The following is a 22,834-nucleotide window of genomic DNA, read 5'->3' on the forward strand; positions in this document are numbered from 1 at the left end:
AGCAGGATTTCCATTATTCAAAACCTGTTGGTCTGAAATGTAAGCTGTATTCCCTCGTCGTCCACCAGTGTGCTTACTGCAAGCTACGCAAGGATAACCTTAGAGTCCACCAGTTTGGTCATCAGTAGTAACTAGTAGGTGTTCCCCTCTGAAAACTGGCTCTGCCACAGAAACCCAGTACAAAGATCATCTCCCCTATTAACTCTAGAGGTTTGCAGAACCAGTTCAAACTCAAACCCAAATGGACCAAATGGAAAGGTGGCTGGTTTGAATTCGATCCAAACCGGGCCCGGTCCATTATGGTTGTTCATAGAATGAACTGCGCAGGCGCGCCTCGCAGTTGGGAAGTGACGCTGGGCCAGACGGCAGGCCTCGGCGTCGCTCTGCTGCACTCGGCGATCCGCCGCTGCCCGCCACCGCCGCGCTCACTCCCGCTGCCGCCGCCCGCCCCAACCCGTGATCCACCGCCGCCCGCTGCCGCCGCGCTCACCACCACAAGCCATGATCAGGGCATACGATGATGATCTGCCGCCGCCGCGCGATCCGCCGCCACCTGCCACCACGCGATCTGCCGCCGCCCGCCACCGCCGCACGATCTGCCGCCGCCCGCCACCGCCGCACTCACTCCGGCCAGGGCGCAGGTGTGGGGGGGGCAGGGGGAGGGCACAATTTCAGGGGCAGAACTTGCCCTGGGCGCCATTTTCCCCAGCTACGCCTCTGGAGAGGGCACCTTACTGGCAGCACCTCTAAATCCCAGCGCTCCCCCAAGAAGCGCAGCCCACACAGCGGCTACACAGTTCTGGCCTCTGCAGACAGTTTATTGAAAACTTCACTACAAACAAGGTGATCCAATTCATGGCTGCAGTTTTTGCAAGAGAAGGTCTTCCTAAAGAGCTAGTGACTGACAATGGGACACTGCTTACCTCATTTGAAATGGAGCAATACTTGCATAACCCTGGGATAAAACACAAGACTATTTCCTTGTACCATCCTCGAGGGAATGGCTTAGTGGAAAGAATGAACAAGTTAGTGAAATAAAGTTTACAACTGGCTACTATGCAACAATAACCCTGTAAGGAGGCAATCTGTGAAACTCTATTTACTCATCAAACTACTCCTCATTCTACTACCAAAAAAAATAACCATTTGAACTACTGAGAGGATGCAAAGCTACCACCAAACTTACCCAATGGCAACAACTGATAGGGCCTTCCATGCCATCTCACCCTGAGAATGCAGAGATTCGTGATCGCGTAAGGGAGAAACCACAAAAATATAAATTGCATGTAGATCAGAGCATGAAACAGTGAACATTTCAAATGGGGGACTTTGTTCAAGTATGAGTGCCTTATAAAGTAAGAAAGGGATGCTTTCAATATTCTAGACCAAAACAAATAATCAAAATCTGAGGGGATTCTGACATATTGGATGATGGAATGAAATTGAACAGTTCAAGACTTTCAAGAATGCATGCTATGAGAAAAGAGGGGAGTCTGAGAAAGAGGTAACTGAAGAGGAATGCCTCCAAGTTTGACCTCACAGATGAGGCAGATTAAAGTGATGGACAATTCTCTGTACCAGAAAACAAATCACTAATAGCTTCTGTGCCAGAGACCCCAAGATTTAGGAGGCATGTGCTAGGGGTGTCAATGGAACCAGCTGGTCTGGTTCAGTTGTCCAAACTGGACCCGAATCAGACTGGGCCATTTCGGTTCAGCACCCCCTTGAACTGGCTCCCATTCGATTTGGGGTGTGTGTGTGAACTTTTTTACAAAAATTAAAAAAAACACAAAAAAATACCTTACCCCCTTCAGGTAAGGTTCCATCCTTGACATCTCCAGGTAGGGCTGGGAAAGTTTCCTATAGTAGGAAAAAGCAGCGAGAGGGACTGGGCTGACATTTTTTGTTTTCCGTAGCACAGCACAACATGAAAGGGAAGACTCTCCCCTCTCGCTTGTTAGTCCTGTGTCCTTCATGTTTTGCTTCCACAGAAGGTGGATGCAGCAGATGCCCCGTTTGAGCCTTCAACTTCCCCAAAGACCACTGGAGAGAAAGTCTAATCTCTTCTTTCTTGCACATTCCACAGGAGGAAGGGAGGGGACAGTGGTGAGAACAAATAATTTCAGGCTGATAAGCTATCACAAGAATGATATAAAAATGATATAAAAAGCATGGTAGAATTATTGGTATTACAGGGGATCCAAGTTCAATTCCCTATACTGTACTATTCATCTATAAAATTCCCAGTGGGACCTTAGCAGATTGCTTTCTCTCATACTAACTGCCTAACATGGGTATTGTAAGATGTTGTTATTCACCACCCTTTAGAGAGGATTTAGTTGGTATGCCTTATACTTACATGACTAACTAAACAGCCACCAATCTGTATTATTTCCCACTATGTATCTAAATAGATATGCATCCGCTGGTTCAGAAAATAATGATCTGAAGGAACGTAACGCTAGTTCACTGACCAAATTGGCCATGTGTGGGAGTGCCATGTAGGCCACTTAGAGCTCCCCCAAAGAAGAGCAAGATATAAGTGTGGTAAATACATCTTCAGACCATCTCCTATGACATGGGTCTCAACATGTTGAGAAAGAACAACAATATGGTCACGGATGCCTGGCAAGAGAGATTTCACACATCCTACGTCCCCTTCACACTTCCTTGCTCCATATTCCTTTAGCGGGATACATTATTTATTTACAGTGACGTGTGGCGACACAGCTGCTAAATACTTTAAAGCATTTTATAAAATATGCACCACTGAACTGGGGCTAACATAGTTCTAGAATTAGCCAGCTTTTTATAAACAACTACCAAGCAAGGCAGAACATGGTGCTTTGTTTTAAAGACAGGCCGATCACCATTTTCAAGTGTGTTCATCTTCCCCATAACATCTGTGCTAGGCCATGTGGTCTTTCCCTCTTTTTCAATGATTTCCAAAAGGATTTATTTGGTTTAGAATAAGGAACACAAGTGTGGAACTATGACATTTGCAGGGGGCAAACGGTAGGAGATATGGCAGAAAGATGAGAGGGTGTGGATGAAGCATCTGCCTGTGTTTACATGCCTTACTCAAGATACAACCATTGCCCCACTATGAATCACCATTTATATTGTATATACATACCGGTATATATGTACACACAAGCATGTTTCTGTTTGAAAGACAGTACATGTGTTCACATGGCCATTGTGGCTGGGAATGATGGGAGTTGTAGTCCAGCAACATCTGGGGACCGAAGGTTGGAAACCACTGGTTTAATGGGGTGTCTGAAACTAGCCAGTGACATGTTTGAATGAAGTAAGAAAGAAATCACTTGGGGATGGTTTCAGCACAAGAACAGTGCAAGGAAAAAAGAGACAATCTCCCTTCACACCATAGCCCTGGTCAACAATTAGGGTCCTTGAAGCTTTTAACAAAATAAATGACCCTTCTGACTCAAAACATGCCTCTACAGCTTATGTTCACCTGCACGTCTAATTTTAATCCATGATCATGAGCTCATCAGTTCAGGCCTCACAATTCTTCATATATACCTCACCTAAGCACAGTCAATACAATCCACTTTATTAATAATATAAAGAATAAAGGTAATAATAGAGTTAGTAATAATATTACTAGCAAGCAGAATTTGATTTTTTAAAATTATTTTTTAAATTTTATATGCCACTTTTCCAGCATGTGTTCAAAGTGGCTTACAACAACACACAGAGAGAGAAACTGAAGCAACAATAACATCAATTTTTAAAAACTCAGATAAATATGTATAGTTAACCAAAATAAAGAATTGTCATTATACCTATATAACTTTGAGAACTTTTTTTGCTATTCAACAAGTTCTTAAAGTGGCTTCCATAGCAAAAGTCAAATGGTACCCATTTTACCAAATTTTACCAAAGGGATCAGATCTAAAAAGTGATGCAAGAGAGCCACCAGCAATAGCCACTGGAGGCTGTTCTTCCTCTGCTATGTTTAAAAGAGCCATTACTTAAAAGGTGCCTCTTTGCCCAGTTAGCAGGGATTAAACATCTCAAATCTCAAAGTCCAAGTGAAAAAGCAATTGGCTACAACATGAAAGACTCAGAAACTAATATTTTTCCCTTGCAGGAGCTCCCTAACTCTGTTCTAATCCATGGCACAGCTTTAGGCTGACTCTCTGTAGGATGTCACAGGAAAGAGTTACTATTTCTTCAAAAGATCCATTAAAGTTTTGTTTTGTTTTTTTGCAAGAATACAAAGATGCCACTATGGGTCACTTGAGACTGTTAGGAAACTATTCATAATGCATTTATGAAAGGAGACAAAGGGCAACCACATAAAAGAACGATAAACCCACTCAGTCTAGCCTTGTGTACCCAAGAGTAATTCCTGCAGCTCCATTCCACATCAACTTTTCATTTCCTAATGAGCATCACTGGGAATAAGCCACTTACAAATGTGTCAGATATCCAACCAAATTTGCATGTCCTATTGGCCAGCTCTGAAGCCTTCATTTGGAATATCAGGCTCCGGTACTGGAAGCCATGTTGCCACCATATGCAATACTGGTGAAAAGGAATGTGCTTGATATCCATTTTGTTTATTTTGCAGATTAAAAAGGCACCATATTGCCCACAGACAAGCACAGACAGACAGGCAGTGACCACCATCTGCCCTTCCTTCCCACATCAATGGACCAATTCCATTGCAAAACATTTGAGACACCCATCAACTCTCATGCACGCATGCAAATTTCTCTCTGTCAGCCTCATGGACTACAGTAGTACTAGGAATCATCAGCCTCATCTAAAGGTCTCATCTGACCCCACACACTCTTCCACACCTATGACAATCAATGTTAAGGCAAATGTGATCAGAAATCATGGTTTCGCTCAAAATCTATGAAAAACTGGCTAGTGATTTCTCCTGTTAAGGAGCTGGGGTGGATGAATCACCATGATAAATAAGCTAGGCAGAACGGATTTAGTGTCATTTTCTGTGTATGCATTATGCAACGTGTGATTTTCCTGGGTCTGTTGTCTATCAGACATAAATGCTGGAGATTGTAGCTCAGTGGTAGAGCATCTGCTTTGCATCTAGAAAGTCCTAGGTTCAATCCTTAGCATCTCCACTTAGGGCTGGGAACTCCCGCCTGAAAGCTTGGAAAACCATTGCCCCTCAGTGTAGACAATACTGGTCTGACTCATATAAGGCAGCTTCCTGTATTCCTATGTTAACTACTAATTCAAAGGAAAGATGGCAATGGCATCAGAGAAAGTCTCCTGTGCCTTCTTCTCACTCTGCTTGGTAGCATAGATAAAGAAACCATCTGGGTTGGGATCATGAGTTTCCATAACACAGTTCATCAGCAGTAAAGAGACACAGGAAGAACAGAGAGACATGGGGAGAAACCATGCCATTGCCCATGGAGTGCCTCCATCTAGACATTACTGGAGCAGCACAGAGAAGCAGCTCCATGCTTATACATCAGACATGGGTAGTTGACCATAGATAAGCCACTCTCCCTCAGCACGCCAATCAGTAATATGGGGATAACACTGATCCATCCTAAGAATTACTGAGATCTAAGTACTAAGTATGTACATTCAGTGGATAGGCTATCCATGGCTATTAGCCATAACATCTCAATAGAACTTCCATGGTCAGAGGCAGAGTACCTCTCTGACATCTGTACACCTGTACAAAATAATAAGGCTATGCACATGAGCAGTCAAACCCATGCTAGGGCAGCCCAGCCTGGAATGGGCTGCCCATATGCACCATTGGGATCGAGCCCTATCCCAGCACTGCCCTCAGGTAGCCTGACTTTTAACCCTGGCCTTTAGCCAGGGTTAAGGGCATGAGCGTGCCCTTAACCCCAGCACTGGGGCTGTGTGTATGCGAGGGCTGCACACAGCCTGAGCATACACAGAGTCGGGCACCTAGAGCGCCAAACTCCTGGGAGATTTGGCCAATGCACTGCACAATGTATGGTGCATTGTGGGATATCCCTACTAACCCCTGCTAACTTGGCTAAGAGGCACATGTTGATTCTCTTTTATTTAGCAGGGGGAGAGTAACTGGCCCTCTCCACCCCCAGCACAGTACCTCCAGTGACTGCTGTTGGTGTCTATCTTATGTTTCTTTTTAGTTTGTGAGCCCTTTGGGGACAGGGAGCCATCTTATTTATTATTTCTCTTTGTAAAGCACCTTAAGCCATTTTTGGAAGGGTGGTATGGAAATGGAATGAATGAATGAATCAATCAATCAATCAATCAATCAATACCGAGAAGCTGGGATGCATTGTCCCGGCCTCCGAAGATCTGCACTGCTCCAAGCACTGTGGATCATGAGGGAGAACAATCTACACATCCCACCAATGAGACAGGAGCATCGGGGTGAAGGTACGTTCGACACAGCTTCCACACACACCCACACCTCCTGCCCACCCAATCATGTGAATAGCCTTAATGTCTGAATACGGTTTTGGTCACACCCAACTGGTTCTTCTTTTGTGAAACACTGACAAAATCACTCTATAAAAACCACGTGACTTTGTACTGTTTTTTCTTGCTTGCAAAACAAAGAAATAATAATGCATCTTAATTAGCCTTGCCACCTATATACGCCAACATTCTCAGTGCTCATACAAAGAGCTTCAACCTCTGTTGAGCTGCCCCAAATCCCATTTTAATCCTTCAAACACAAATACAAATAGAAATCTGACTGAAATATAATGTAACCTGATCCAGTGCAAATTAAGTAACATGATGAATATGTCCAATATGTCCACCAGGGAGACTTCCCACCATGTCACATGGTATGTTAGTAAATTTGCTCTCCAGCCATTCATTAGAGGAGACATTTCACCCTTCCAGCAACTGGCTCAGCTTCACCCAACCCAACATGCATCCTCCCTTACTCTGCAAACTACAGACTTTGGTTTGAAAGAATCTGATTTGAATCCACATAGCAGAGATATCCCAGACCAATTCCCAAAGGACTACAGAATGTAGTCAACTGTAGCAAAAACAACATGGAATCCAGAGGTGCCACTTTAAAGACTAACATTTATTGCAGCTTAAAGGTTTGTGAATTCAAATCCACTTTGTCCAAGGCAATAAGTACATTCCTGGGTCAACAGATATGTATGCATGTGAGAACAGAGAAAAAGAAACTTTGTAAACAGAAAGGCCAAAAGTCAATTACATTCAAGGAGTCACAGTCAGTTTGCCACATATCTATGCAGAAATTATCTGTATCTATGATACTAAAAGATGAAACTCTCCCTATCTTCGGTGTGAGTATGGATTTTGGGGGGGAGAAGGTAGAGTCACAGGAAGCTACCTTCTACGGAGTCAAGCCATGGGTCCATCTAGGTCAGTATTGTCTATACCAGGGCTGCACAACTCCAGCCCTCCAGCTGTGTGGTTGGACTACAACACCCATCATCCCTGCTCATTAGCCATTGTGGCTGACAATGATGGCAGTTGTAGTCCAACAACAGCTGGAGTGCCAGAGTTGTGCAGCCCTGGTCTACACTGCCTGGCAGTGGCTTGTCAGAACTTTAGACAAGGTTCCCCGCCCCCCAGTTCTACCTGGATGTGCCAGGGATTGAACCTGGGACTTCCTACACAAAAAGCAGATGTTCTACTATTGAGCTACAGTCCCTCTCCATAATCCTGGATTATTGCCTGCTTGTTGGATTATTTCCTTTTGACATTGCAGCAAAGGGTTGGTTCCAACAATATGTCTGATCAGCCCTGCTGACGAGACAATTAGGGGCATGAGTGTGTACATCCTGCCCCCCTCCTGATGCACCATTGCACTTTTCATAATCACATGGGGTGGGCTGTCTGAACAGTCCCCTTATGCGTGATCTAAATAAAACACATGAAGATGAAGTTAAGATTAACTGTCTTCTCCTGCAATCCAGGAATCTGTCAGGTGAGGCAAGGTAAGGCAGTCAGAGTTACAGCACCATGGATAGCTCCCAGTGAGAAACTTGCTCCAACGAAGGCCAGTGATGGAAGAGGTCCTAATTAGGGGTGTGCAATTCGGATTTTCAGTGTTTCGATTCAGATCCGAACCAAAACATCCCTGTTCTGTTTTGTATCCGAATATGGTCCATCTGAATCACCCCTGATTCGATTTGGATCTGAATTAATCCAAATCTGAATCGATTCGGATTTAAAATGGGTCCCAGGGGTAAAATAGTGGGGTGGGGTGGTAGTGCCCAATGGGTGGAGGCTACCACCCAAATTTCAGGGGGATTGGGCAAAGGGCTGGTTTTTGGTGAATTTTTGAAGTTTTAGTGTCTTTGGGGCAGTTCGGGGGCATAACATGGGATATGGGCCAAAAGAGTGGGGTGGGGTGGTAGTCACTAATGGGTGGAGGCTACCACCCCAATTGCAGAGTCATTGGGCAGAGGGCTGATTTTTGGTGAATTTCTGAAGTTTACGCGTTTTTAAGGTTCTCCCCCATTAGGTATAATGGAGGGTGTATCGCTTCACATCGGGGGGGGGGGAAGGGGTGGCCTAGACCGGTGTGGGGTTGGTGGTAGTGCCGGTTAGGGGCAAGGAAGCTACCTGAATTTTTTCAAAGGATTTGGGCAGAGGGCTGATATTTGGTTAATTGTTGAAGTTTACACATCTTTAAGGTTTTTCCTCACAAGTTATAATATAATGGAGCTTTCAGCAGCCCCATAAGTGCACTTGGGGGGGGGTGCTGGGGTGGCCCAGAGAGAGTGGTGGTGTAGTGCACATAGGGTGCCAACCACCCCCATGGGTTTCTAACCCATGGGGTACAGGGTTCTGTTGTTTCTGAGGTATTCTGAGTGTGGATTCTATGATAGCAAATGAGATTTTCAATGAGACACCATGAATCCACTCTTATTTGCTACCAGAGAATCTACACTCAGAACACCTCAGAAACAACAGAAACCTGTACCCCATGGGTTAGAAACCCATGGGGGTGGTTGGCATTCTATGTGCACGACACCACCACTCTCTCTGGGCCACACCAGCACCCCCCAAGTACAATTATGGGGCTGCTGAAACCTCCATGATTCCCTATGGAGAAAAACCTTAAACAGATGCCTAAACTTCAACAAATCACCAAAAATCAGCCCTCTGCACAAATCCTTTGAAAAAATTCAGGTAGCTTCCTTGCCCCTACCTGGCACTACCACCAACCCCACACTGCTCTAGGCCACCCCTTTCCCCCTGACGTGAAGCAATACACCCTCCAATATACCTAATGGGGGAAAACCTTAAAGACACTAAAACTTCAAAAATTCACCAAAAATCAGCCCTTTGCCCAATCCCTCTGCAATTGGGGTGGCAGCCTCCACCCATTGGGCACTACCACGCCACCCCACTATTTTGCCCCTGGGACCCTAAATTTGAGTAGAAGAATTTCAAACCTTTTTGCATTGAAGTCAATGGGAGGCAAAAAGTCGGGAAATTCAAATAGACGTCAAAATCCGAAACAACAGATATTCTGAGCTGAAACAGAGGTGATTCGGTTCGGCTATGAAAAATTTTGGAGGGCCAGAAGGGTGATTTGGTTCGGATCCGAATCACCCGAAATTGGCTGTTTCGGGTACAGATCGTTCTGTACCCGAAACGTTTCGCACATCCCTAGTCCTAATACCTCCAGACTCAGACGACCCTGCTCTGCCTCCTTGCCTGGGTTGCTGAGAGATTTAGGGGACAGATCTAGTGCAGAACTTCTGCTCTGCTCCATTAAGTCCCTCATAGACCATTGCCAGCACTGGTGTGCACTCCTGGGGGAATGCAAGGTACTTGATGTGGAGGAGAGCAGGTCATTGGGAGGCTCAGGTTCAAGCTCAGTGAATGCTAGTTCCAGGGTCTCCAGTTCCAGGATCTCCCAGTGGGCAGGCTCAGGCTCCAGACTGGTGTCAGGACTTACAGCTGGGCCTGGAGCTGGCCCCTCCAGCCTGACTGCTTCCCACCACCCCCAGGGACAGACTCCATGCTACTGCTCAGGATTGAGGTCATGATACAAACTGCTACCTCATAAGATTATGAAAAGCAGAGTGGCAGATCCGAAGGAAGAATTCGATACGTGCACTCACACCGTGTATTGCCCGGTGGGTAACAAAAAAAAAATAGTATTCTGATAGGCTTTTGATGCAAACTGGTTGTGAATTAATGATGTTATTCTCTGCTGTTTGGGTATTTCGTGATTAACTGGTGGTTTGCTTATTGATTGATTTCTACAATCAGTATACTAACAGTGGCTCAAAAACTTCAAAATGGAAAAAGGTTTTTTTAAAGGAATTAAATAAATGGTATGTGTTCTGTTGCTTCATCTTGTAAAGTATGCATCTGTCTTTGCCTTTCTTTCAAAATAAGAACTCAATGTATACCTTTCAAAAAATAAAATAAATATGAGCAGCCAAAATCTAGACTAGCAGTGAACATGTGCAGCAATGTGAGTTCCAGACCATCACTGCGCTGTTGCTTGAGTGGGAGTAGGGGCATTTTTTGCCGATGTTGTCTTCCTTCTGAAGCCCACTGCATGTCATGAAAATATGTCCCTGAGGGTCATGCAACCCTCAGGAGCACATTTTTGTGACATACAGTGGGTTTCAAGGGAATTGTCAGTTCTCCTACCCAAGCAACAGCTCAGCAATGCTCAGGATCTCACACTGGTGCACATACACAGTACTAGTCTTTGCAAGAAACTACATATCTAGAACAGAGTCACCTAAGGCTGTCTCAGATGGTACTGGGGTTTCCACAGTGATGTTCCAAATGGGCTTGTCACCAAATTTCAAAGCAAATTTGAGGATTTGGGGGTCTACCTCTGGTGACACCTGTGAGGAATTTTGAGGAGTGCTAAAAGATTTTAAATAACATTAGCAACATTTCTCAGGGGGTTCTGGCGCATCTCTAATCCCAAGTTTTTGGAAGGTTTCCTCCTTATCTCTAAGAGATCACACAATATACCCCTGCCAAGACCCTAGCAGTAACCAGTCAACAAAACACTGTAGCAGTAACAAGTTGCCTTTTAAAATACAGAACCTCTGTGGTTAAAATAATCCATCAAAAGCCAACACCAACCCTTATGATCAAAGTGCTGCATACGGAAAATGATGGTTGGCAAGTGCACAGAATATGCAAATCCCTGGCAAAGTGGGGGAAAATGTGTGTACATTTCAGCTATTTCTAAAGCAACCATCTCTGCTTCCAGAAATAGAAAACACGTTGTTCGAGTCTATTTGCCAATAATCCCCTGGTACTGCTGAAATACCACCAGTAAGACAGAACAAACATTTACAGACCTTTCTCAAGCAGCCTCCGAAGCATCTTGCAACTTACCTCAGAGGGCTGCTTTTTCTTCGAATCACGCTGAATGCAGCAGGCGGGCAAGAAAGGTCTGCTCCCTTGCAGGCTTCCTCAGTGTAATCACTTGGAAATCCTTCACCTTTTCCCTTTTAAAATCCCCATGCACAGGCCTCTTTCTGGAGTCTAGACAGATTCTATTTACATTTGTGGACTCGTTTCTAATTTTAGTGAGTGGAGTGAGGGGAGACCAGATGTGTAGGTCTTATACTGGTGGTTGCCTGGATTGTGTCTGTGGCAATGCATGCAGTGTTGCGATTTTGTGCAGGCTTAAGAAATGGGCCCCATTCCTTTACAGTCGCCCCCTGATGACAAGCTGCCAGATGACATTTCCCCCTCTTTGTGCAAATTCCTCTCCTTCCTGTAGAAGAAGCTTTTTCTCCATAAGCCTTTTCAACTGGAGGTGTGGGAGGGAGAAGAGGAGGAATAGAAAGGTGGCAGAAGGGACCTGTAGAATCAGCTGATAGGATCAGCTTAGCTTGGAAATCAAACCTACTCCAGAAATGTCAGCGCCTTATGGTGTCTCCTACAGACCAGCCCCTCCCCCTCTCCAGCCTCCCATATAACTTCTTTGGCTGGCACTGGAAAACCAGAGAGAGTCCTTTCTTCCACAGCAATATTTGTTTTTCTAGCACTGTCAGCAAACTGCTGCAGCAGCCGCCACTTGAAAAGATTCTACCCTCATTTTGGGAGCAAATGCCACAGCTGAGTGTTTTGCCCATTCTCTAAAGTGCCTGCAACTGGCCCTGTTTTGCACACATCAGAACAGTCGGGGTGTGCACGAAACAGATTTAATGTTTCATTTTGAGCTCGAAATGAAACTCAGACTCCTTGAAATGTTTCATCGAAATACTTGAAATGTTTGTTTTGTGTGTTTCAAGTGTTTTGGCCATAAGGAACAACAGGGAACTTGAAACACCCCATTGTTCCCCATGGGTAGGTCCCAGGGACATCAAGGTGGGTTGGGTGGTAGGGCATGATGGGTTCTACCTACCACCCAACCCACAAAAATAAATGGGCAAGTGGGTGTTTTTTGTTTATTAGCCTTTCCCCAAAACCTGCATAGGATCCTATGGGAAAAGGTTAAAAATTTGTTTTAAATTGCCTGCTTGCCCATTTCTTTTGTGGGTTGGGTGGTAGGTAGCACCCATCATGCTCCACCATCCCAGAACAAGCAAAGTGCACAGTTTGTAACGCTGCCTTGAAAAACACTGCAGAAGCACACAGTAGAAGGGAATCTGTCCCTCATGACATAGAACACACAGGCAGTACAAAAATGACCAAAGAAAAAAAAATCACTGATCCAGAATCCACTGCCAGCTACAGTGCCTACACTGCAGTAACATCACTGGCACAAGTTGCTCTCTCTCACACAATTATGACTACTTCAGCACAGCAACAGCTGCCACAGCAACACTCTTAAGCATAGCCATAAGCTCAACTACAGTAACATCTACAGTCACATTTGAACTGAGTACACCTTGCAATGCAGAATGAAGAGCACACCAGAGCAGTGAGTGAAGCACAAGTTAATTGTTAAGCACAAGTTGAGTCAAGGCCAGACATGGTGCTCATCAAACAGAAATCACCAAGAAAATGGGGGGGGGGAGCAAGAGAGAGAGAGCTGAGCTGCCACTGTCCATTTCTCACCACAACACTATCTCACAAACAAAACAAACCACAACTCAGACAGGCACTCAAGTTTGGCCTCTGTCAATCTGAGATCCAGAAAAACCAGATAGTCATAGCAGCAATAGCACAGCAAGCATATTATACTTACTCAGTGCTGAGAAAACAAACAAACAATCCTGCATGCCACAGAGAGACAGAAGGACAAACAAACAAACAATCATACATGCCACAGAGAGACAGAAGGATAGAGCAATCATAGCCTGGTGGACCAGTGGTCTGACAAGAAACAAAGCTTCTATACTCTTACCATGAGAGGGACTCTTCTTTCTTCTCTAGTGTACATCCCTGCCTGCCTGCCTCTGTCTAGATAACACCATGCCCACAGCCTGACACATGGGTCAGGGCACCAGTCCATCATCTCATCATTGGCTGTGACAGTGGCATGTGTGCATGTCTGCATGTCTGTGTTTGTCACAGAATTAATGGGCAGAGTGTGACACATCTGGTTTGGGGTTGGCCAGCGTGAGGCAAACTGCCAGTGGTGTTAAAGTGGGTGGGGGTGACCATGAGTCACTCACCCTCCATGGCCAACTCTAGATAGCCCAGTAGGGGGAGGCTGGCCTTCAGGAAAACTACCTGCTCCACCAAGTCAGCATCCAAGCATGTGCAATGGCACATCCCCAGCCATAGAGAACACCCTCTTGCTCTGGACACTGGTTAGTGGGCACAAGAGGAACCGTCCGGCAACTGCTGCCAAGTCCAGAAAGACTTGGTGATGCATTGCCCAAAACTGGATTGGATCTATCTCCCGGCCTGCCATCTGCTCCTGCAGGTACTGCAGAACACACTGCTCAGCACTGCTGAAGGGCTCTGTGGGCTCCTCCCATCCCCCCCCCCCCGGCAAGGTGCCAAAGAAGTGCTACATGATCCACTGGGTGGAAGACTGAGGTGGAACTACTCACTCCCTTGGCCCTACCACGAACACCATGCTGCTGGACTGGGAAGCAGTAGCGATGCAGCTGCTGGGGTAGGCTGTGCACCAGCAGTAGGCACTCCAGTACCCTCCTCCTGGTCGCGCCCCAGCATCCTCTCCTCTGCTTGCCTAACATCTTTGACCAGGAGGTCCCTCCACCTTGGCAGTTGGTAAAGGATGACTGCTTTGCCCTTCATCCTTGGGTCATATTTTTATCAAAAAATAATCAAATTTGTACACTGCTAAGGTTTGACTGCCCGGACAGCCATCCCTCCACCCCAACAGCTCATCTGCCATGTGGTTGCTGTCCAGCACCTGCACATGCAGCATAGCCCTCCTGTGCTTTGCTGCATGGTAGGGGGTGGCTATACCACCCTCCTGCTTAAGGTGATGCATGAGGGGATTTTATAGTAGGGGGCAAGCAGTAGGAGCAGCCAGGGAAAACCGACATTCTTGGGGTCCTCCCCCATGCTGACCTGTCCCCTGCAATGGGTGCAGACAGCATGAGTTGGTCACCATGGCAGAGCTCAAAGTGGTCACACACCATGCTGCCATGTATCTGGGGCCATTGAAGTGGTGGTGGTACAACTGGGGCTGTGGGTTCCTTCTGGGGGCCACCACCACCACCGCCCTTGGTCTGAGGCTGAGAAAGTCCAAGAAGCAGAACTACTTCCTTCTATTCCTCCTCAGTTTCAGATGAGGGGGAGATCACACTGCCAACGAGGATTGGGGAGGATGGAGAGAGTGATCTGGCTGGGCTAGCAGCCAACGATACCTCCTCCTCCACTCCCACAGGAAGAGCTTCTTCCCTGACAGAGGCTTGTTCTCTCCTTCCTAATTCTACCTCAGCTGCCACAAACTGCGCCGTGGGACCAAGCACTTCCAGAAAGGTGAGCCTGTGGGGCACCACAGCAGTGGGGACATCTTGGGGAGAGGGCCCCTCTCACCATCACTGATGATCACCACTAGCATCACCCCTCTCTCTGCCTAGCAATCTAGTCCTGACTTTGTCTCGCACCCTCCCAGACATCTTGGTGTTTTTTTAATTGATGCCCTAACTCTGATGGGTGGGGTGGGGAAGGAAGCACCTTTAACGGGGGTATTTTTAAAAGGGGTTGGGGATGGTCTAGTATGCTGTGTATCTATAGCACTGTACTGCACACAGAGAAGCTAGAAAAGTCCCCCCAAATTTAGAAGGAGGCTTTATTTGGGGAGGGGGCTTTTTTGGAGGAGAGTGACAGCGCAACCATGGGGTAAGTCTAAGGGAAGGGAAATACTGTGGCCTCTCCTAAGTTAACCCACCCCTCCTGTCCTACAGTCCTAGAGCCTACCTAAAATCCCTTCACCAAACTAGGCCCTATTTAAAGATTAAGAACTTTAAGTTCTCTAAGAACCTGACCAGTGGTCTAAGGGGGCTTACTTTCTGGTGTCTTCTCTCAGTCTCTTCTGCTGGAGTCTGGCACAGTGCTGCTCCCCGAGGTACTAGGGTCAAGACTCAACAGTGAGTGGGGGTGGGGGGAGGTGGGTGCCAGGCAGGCACCCACCCACCCACCCACCCAACAATTTTAAAAATGGGGGGGGGAACACCAGGGAAACACAGAAAGCCTGGGCAAGCTGGGCACTGGACAGAAGTCACAGCACACCAGCCTGCCAACCGCCCCCCCCCCAGCAAAAAAACCCATTCCAATCCAGGCACACAGGAGCAGTAGCAAAGAGGTGCAGCTTGGGGCTGCAAAAGAACAAACAAACAGTCAGCACAGCAACACCTAGTTATTAAAGCTAATGGGGGCTGGCTGGCTGGCTGGCTGGCTGGCTATTAAAGCCACTGGGGCTGTTGGTACAATTTTTTAAAAAATAGAAAGAAAAGTAGTTGTTTGTGCTGCAAATTAAAAGGGGGGGTGGGAGAGAAATAAGCCACAGGCACTCTCTGTCTCTCCACTGGGCCAGGCAGGGCCACGCCAATCACTACCACTCTGCCCTGCTCTAATGCTGTACAGCTGCAGTCTCTGTCCCTCTCCTGATGTCCTTCCTCTTCAAGAGTCATTGGCAGGCTGTAAGGACTTTCTGCCTCCCAAGCCCTTAAATATATTTGAAACTCCGTCCTTTTGTGTGCCCCCTCCCTCCCCCCAGCCAATGGGGACACTGCATATGACAACACTTGATTGTATGGTAACAAGCCAACCAAAAAGCAAGGCGATCACAAGCCAATTGGAAGCCAGTGACAGGAAACTAATCAGCAAGGGGAAAACAGCCCTCCAAAATGGTGCTCGAAACACTTGAAATGATTCGAGCTCGAAATGGATAGTTTCAATTCAAGCTCGAAACAGGTCCTTTATTTTTAGGGTGTTTCATTTTGAGCTTGAATCACTCGAAACAGCCATTTCAAATTCGACTCATTTCAAGCTCGAATTGTTTTGCACATCCCTACAGAACAGGCATTTCACTCTGGCTGCAGCTGAAAGATAATCTGCCTGCTGGTCAGGCACTTTAGATCACAATCAGAAATACAGGAACCAAACCTGTACTGGCTCTATGATCTTGAACAGGAGCCATATTTTGAACTGAAGAAGGGCTGACTGGCTAACAACACTGAAGCTGGACAGTCACTCATTCCCATGCAAACTGTATCCCTGTTCAGACATTGAGCCCATTCTCACAACCATGAGGGGGTGGACTGGAGGAGAATCATGCTTCTGACTCATACTTCCCAGATGACCTGAACTTCTGGTTAGGTTAACTTACCCATTCCCCAAACAATCAGGCTGCTGTGCACTCCAGGAGGGAAGAAAACCAGAACTGGGTCCTCCACTGTCCCACAATGCATTGCACAAGCAGCAGAGAAGCAGCCCTCAATACTGCAGCAGCTCAGCTCTGCCTCTCGCTTGCAAACCCAGAACTCTGTAACAAACATGGCCACCAGCAGCCAAAGCTGCATTTCTTGCAGATCACACACAGAGATTACCACAGAAGAAGGTAAAACAGGCTTGGTTATCCTCCTACTTCACTTTTAATCTATCAAATCTGGGCTACCCGGGTTCAGCACAGCTGGGTTGAGAGCAGTGTTCCCTCTAACAGGGATTCCCAGATGTTGTTGACTACAACTCCCAGAATCCCCAAGCAAAAGCCATTGCAGATGGGGATGCTGGGAGTTGTAGTCAACAACATCTGGGAATCCCTGTTAGAGGGAACACTGGTTGGGAGGGCTCCCAGTTTCCCAGACAATGGGGAATTCCTCTTAACCCTCTCCTACTCAGGGATCCCTGGTTATATGAACAGCCTCATTTTGTTGTACAAATGTACAATTGTCTATACACCATTAATGTTATTGTGTGTATGACTGTACCTGCATTTATTTTAAATGTGAACCTTGGTACAGGCCCCTCACATGGTGCACAAAGGGCCCTGTGGTTTTATTTTTGGTAGAATACAGGAGGGGTTTACCATTGCCTCCTCCCACACAGTAGGAGATGATGCCTTTCAGCATCTTCCTATATCGCTGCTGCCCAATATAGTACCAGTGGGGATTCGAACTGGCAACCTTCTGCTTGTTAGTCAAGCGTTTCCCCACTGCACCATTACATGGCTCCTCTCTGAATTACCAGTGAGATAATATTATCATAATATTATCAACAATATTATCAATATTGTTGATAATATCCAGCCATTTAAAATCTTCAGGATTTATTTGAGGAGTGGCCTGTGTGGTGTTTTTGGTCAATCCATTCCTTGATCCAGGCCAGCTTTTGAATGGGGCTTTAGTTACTTGTATTCCAGTCCTGGAGTAGAGGCGGGGCTAACAAACAGCCAGCAGCAAGAGCCCTGAAAAACAGTCTGCACTTGCCTCTCTTACATAATACCGATTTCATTAAACTATACCAGATACCACTCCATGGCCTTGTCCTTGCATACCTTTTCCTTGGATACTACGGCTTGGAGACTGATGCTGATTTCTAAAGGCTCCAGGACAATCCCGGCAGGTTGGCAACCCTACGTCTGGCGGGTGGCAGAGGCCAGAGTATGCCCCCTTCCTCATTTCTTCCACTCCCAGAACTTGTTCCTCATTTTCTTCTCCCCTCTCAGTCCCTGTCTCTCTCTTGTATCATAAGCCGTTGCTTTAAACTGTAAATTGCCTTGAGTGCATTGGCAGAAAAGCAAGGTAGAAATGTAGTCCACAAAACTCAAGCAAAGCCTTTGCTGCTGATTACGCTGGGGGGGGGGGCGTTAAGAACCCTTTGTCCACGTCTCAGCTTGCATGGGCGAAAGCCGCTGAAGTACATAATAAAGGGGTCCTTGGGAGCTCAGGTTATATGGAGTGCAGGTAGGAAGCTTCTGGAAGCTAGATTACTCATGCAGAATCCCAGCTGCCCATCTCTGATCTTTAATGCATCATAGCAAGGGCATTGCTATTATTGAATGGGGAGGGAGGGACAAATGTCCCTAGGCCCCTAAGGGGAGCCCACCAGCTGGGTGACAGCTCACTCTCCAATCTCCCCTTTCCAATTCCCCAGCTCACTGACATGCTGTTCCTTCCTGATCTGAGGACTCTTCTTGGCTTTAAACAAAAACAGAACAATCCTCTCCAATAAGGGAGGCGGAGTGTCAGGCAGCATCCCTTCCTCCTCTCCTCCTCCTCTCCTCCTCCTGACTGGCTGGTTAGTGCTCAGGTTTGGTCCACCCATCTCTCAGCCTGGGGGAAAGGTCACTGGGCATCAGCCAGCCAGTCAGGAGGAGAGGAGGAAGAGGAAAAAATGCTGCCTGGCATTCCTGGCCACCCCCACTTCAAAAACTGAGGCAGAGCTGGAAAAATCTTCAGTTAAAGTTTTTGGGGACCCATTTTGAATCCTGCCCTCATTAAAAAGATGGAGTGAAGGAGAAGGTGGCAAGGGGCCATTTTTGTTCCAGGGCCCACCCCAATCTTGCAACACCCCTGCATCCGTGGGTTTTCCATTGTCCCTTCCCTCTGGCAAATAGCATCATCTGTGCATATTCTACAATTTTCTTGCCACCTAGATGGGTAGGAAATCCTTGCTGGTTGTGCCTAGGTGCTGTGTAGCTGATGAGAATCCAGTGCACTGAACAAATACACCCAGTACCCCAATAAGTCTCTCGGGGGATATGCTCCCAGTATGTGTGCTGAAAGACTTAAAAATTAAGTTTCAGGAAAGGCAAATGTTGCAGAATCCAAGCCAGGGGACTGGAATACCAAGAGAGAAAGGGAAAAGAAGCTGCAGGCAAGCAGCTGTAAGCAATATCTCAAAGGAGATTTGCACATGAAGTTTTCCACTTGAAGCCTGTCATCATTTTAAATGTAAAAGCACCAGTTCCTTTCTGTAGGAGCCGTGAAACTGCAGTCAGTGTCCTGCTCCATCCTTCCCATCTCTCTGATGCAGAAGGGAAGTGCTAATGGGGGAATGTGCCACCTCCTTCCAGTTGTGGTGACAGGTTGCATTTGCAGGGTGTCAGGGCAAGCTTGGCTGAAAGGAATGGCTGCAGACATTTGCTGTGGGCTTAATCAATATGCCCAGTGCTCTGCTGAGAGGTAATTTTGCCAGCTCTTTCGGCTCTCTGCCGCTTGCTTGCAGAAAACCTGGCCTTTGCTAATGAGCACCTTTCTCCTTTTGCTTCGGTTTTTGCATTTTAAGACCTGTAACAAAGCAGAGAGGCTGGAGAATGAATACATTATTTTGTGGGGGAAGTTGCTTTTGTTCCTCTCAGATCACTTTTCTCATATGCACTGCTGCTAACTCCTGGCCCAGAGTGCACTTTTTAACCCTTACATGGAAGAGAGAACAAGCATCCATTCTCTGCCGCAGCTCCGGGGTGGCCCAAGGCATTGTGGTAGCTGAGGCAATGTGAGAAATACTGCCTTGCTCCACACCCCTTTAAAAATGGACCCTTGCAAGCTCTGAAAGTGGCACAGGGCAGTGGTGGGGAGGGGAGGGGAGGGTCACCGGCAGCCTCCTCTTCTCACCTTGTGTTTCTCACAAACTTTTCAAGGAGTGTGAGGAGAGGCACTCCTTGAAAAGCATGCAAGGGTCAGATCCATTCCAAAGAGCTACTCCAATGATGGTGGCAAGCGACATCTTGCCACCTTGCAGGCACCCCAATGATTTGCTGCCTGAGATGGTTGCCCCACGTCACCGCATAAAAGAGCCTCCACTTTGTGGAACTTCCTCCCTTCTGAGAGATGATTGGCTCAGTCCTAACCTCCTCTTAAAAGGCAAACAGGCCTTTCCCAAATGTTTGAAGACTGGGATTCCCAACCTTGGGTCTCCAGATGCTGATGGACTACCAACTCCCCACACCCCCAGCCACAATGGACTTTTGGTGGGGGTGATGGGAGTAGTAGCCTGACAATATCTGGAGAACTAAGGTGGGGATTGGGAACCCCTGCTTTATGACATCTCCAGCTCTCAAAACTATTGTATTGTTATTTTGACCAGCAGGCTCTGTAGAGATCCTATTGTTATTATGCTACAGCTTTTTCTCTTCTTTGGCTTTAAAAAAATTGGTGATGCTAATGTTGCTTCTCCATCTTCATCTTAAATTAATTGTTTAGGGTTTTTATTATTATTATTATTATTATTATTATTATTATTATTATTATTATTGCTAACATGTTTTGCCATCTTGAGTTTCTTGGGGGGGAAAGTCAGGATATAAATATTTTAATGGAAAAAAATAAAATAAAACCGAAAGGACATAAGAAAAGTCCTTCTGGACCAGACGAAAGAGACATCTATGCTAGGGGTGTGCACGAACCAGGAATCGTGGATCGGCTCAAATTGGAATCAATTGCCAAACAAGTTCAGTTGAACTGATCGGCCAGTCTGGTCTGTTTGAGTGAAATGGTTTGGCAGTTTGGGTGGCTAATACTTGTAAAGGGGAATCCAGTGAGGATTCACCTTTAAAAGTACAGGGGGGGGCAATAAAATGTTCAGGGGCAGCCAGGCAGGGGTGCTGAGAGAGGTAAAAAGGTCTTTACCTGGCCAGCACAGCTGCTGGTGCCATTGCTCCTCTACTCCAGGGGAACAAAAAATTATGCACCAAAGATTGCCAACATTTCTAATTTTGTTTGGATTCTCATGAGGTTGCTTTGAGAGGGGAAAAGGAACCTATTTTATGGGAGGCTAAAGATCTTGGTGGAAACAAAAATAATATGATGACAAGTGAAGAATAGTAACTCTTGTTCAGTCAATAGTAGAGAGGCTGACTGCTTTTGAACTTCCTTCCTTCCCCATTCTTTTCTGACTTATTAGTGTGACAGGATAATCTTGTTGGTGGAGTTAATCATTGGTTAGGCCCCCTGCCCACCCCATTTTGTATGCCACTGATCTTACTGGCTGTTTTAGACACACACACACACACACACACACACACCCATTGTAATCCAGGGACACGTTAACAGTTTAATAATTCCCAATAAATTATTAGATGAATCTGGACAAGAATTATTAGATGAACCTGGGCAAGAGAGGCAGGATTGCTGAGCCAGCTTATAAATCCAGTAAAAAGTGGGGGGAGATATATGATGTACCATCAAAAAATAAAAACCAGAAAAAGGGGGAGTGCTGGACTAGGAACGGGGAGACCCGAGTTCAAATCCCCATTCAGCCATGAGACTAGCTGGGTGACTCTGGGCCAGCCACTTCTCTCTCAGCCTAACCTACTTCACAGAGTTGTTGTGAGGAGAAACTTAAGTATGTAGTACACTGCTCTGGGCTCCTTGGAGGAAGAGTGGGATATAAATGTAATAATAATAATAAATAATAATAATAATAATAAATAATGAACAGTTCTTTATTCAACCAGAATATCAGAAGTGAGATACAATCCTCAGAGAAAGATAATATATTATTATTGCCTCTGCAGAAGAGCTTTTTCAAGCTCAAAATGCATTAGGCAAGGCAAGTTTCATGGCTGAATAAAGAACTGTTCATTATTTACGTTGCATCTTTGGGATTTCCCCCCACTTTCCCCCCAGCTTGTAAGTCCCTCAGCTTGTAAAACTGTGGCTAGATAGCTGCTTGTTTGCAAAGAAGCTAGCTGCCAGGCGACTGGACGGTGAGTCTTTGTGTTTATCTATGAAAGAAAACTCTCAGCCTCCTTTTGAATGAAGACAAAGGAAGATTCAAATCAACATACTACTATACATAAGCCAAGGGTTTTCAGTTCATGCTAATGTGGACCAGTGCACTATGTGAGCTGGACAATCACTGATATATTAATTCCTTGGTGAAAGTACCACCATGGTCTCAAGAACCTCTACAGTTATATAGTCATGGTCACAAGAACGACCACAGTGTCCAAGAATGGATTCTGGGTTGGATTGGGCTATCCATGGTAATGCAAGCTCTCCAGCATTTCACAGATGAAAACAGACACTCTCTTGTGCACTAGTACCATTACTATTTGAATACCAAGGACCACAACTTAAACTCCCTTGCCCTGCTCTTTATTGTTAAATATTGCCGCAGGTTGTTCTTTGACTGCTCTATGCGTTATTCTGCAGTAGCATGTTCTGCCCTGACTTCCGAACCAGGTATTTTAGTAAACTGACCATAACCATTTTAAAAGAAATTCCTTTTTATTTTTATTATTTATTTATTTGATTTCTATACCACCCTCCCAGAAAGGGCCCAGGGTGGCTTACACAGAGAAATAACAAATAAATAAGATGGATCCCTGTCCCCAAAAGGCTCACAATCTAAAAATAAACATAAGATAGACACCAGCAACAGTCACTGGAGGTCCTGTGCTGGGGGTGGATAGGGCCAGTTACTCTCCCCCTGCTGAATAAAGAGACTCACCACATTAAAGGGTTCCTCTTTGCCAAGTTAGCAGGGGTTTTAAAAGAAATGCTTAGAA

General features: G+C 46.0%; 1 protein-coding gene across 11 annotated transcripts in view; it reads right to left on the bottom strand.

The window, feature by feature from the left end:
* Nucleotides 1-22,834, bottom strand: part of PHACTR3 (phosphatase and actin regulator 3) — a 356,261-nt gene that overhangs the window by 249,920 nt on the left and 83,507 nt on the right. The window contains exon 1 of one of the 11 annotated variants that reach the window (XM_053249635.1): nt 11,338-11,611. The exons of the other annotated variants lie outside the window; for them this stretch is intronic. The gene's annotated coding sequence lies outside the window, so the exon portion shown is untranslated. Of the gene's footprint in view, nt 1-11,337; nt 11,612-22,834 lie in introns of those variants that run through there. 11 annotated transcript variants of the gene reach the window in all.

This window comes from Hemicordylus capensis, chromosome 4 (genome assembly GCF_027244095.1).
Source record: "Hemicordylus capensis ecotype Gifberg chromosome 4, rHemCap1.1.pri, whole genome shotgun sequence".
Taxonomy (NCBI): Eukaryota; Metazoa; Chordata; class Lepidosauria; order Squamata; family Cordylidae; genus Hemicordylus; species Hemicordylus capensis.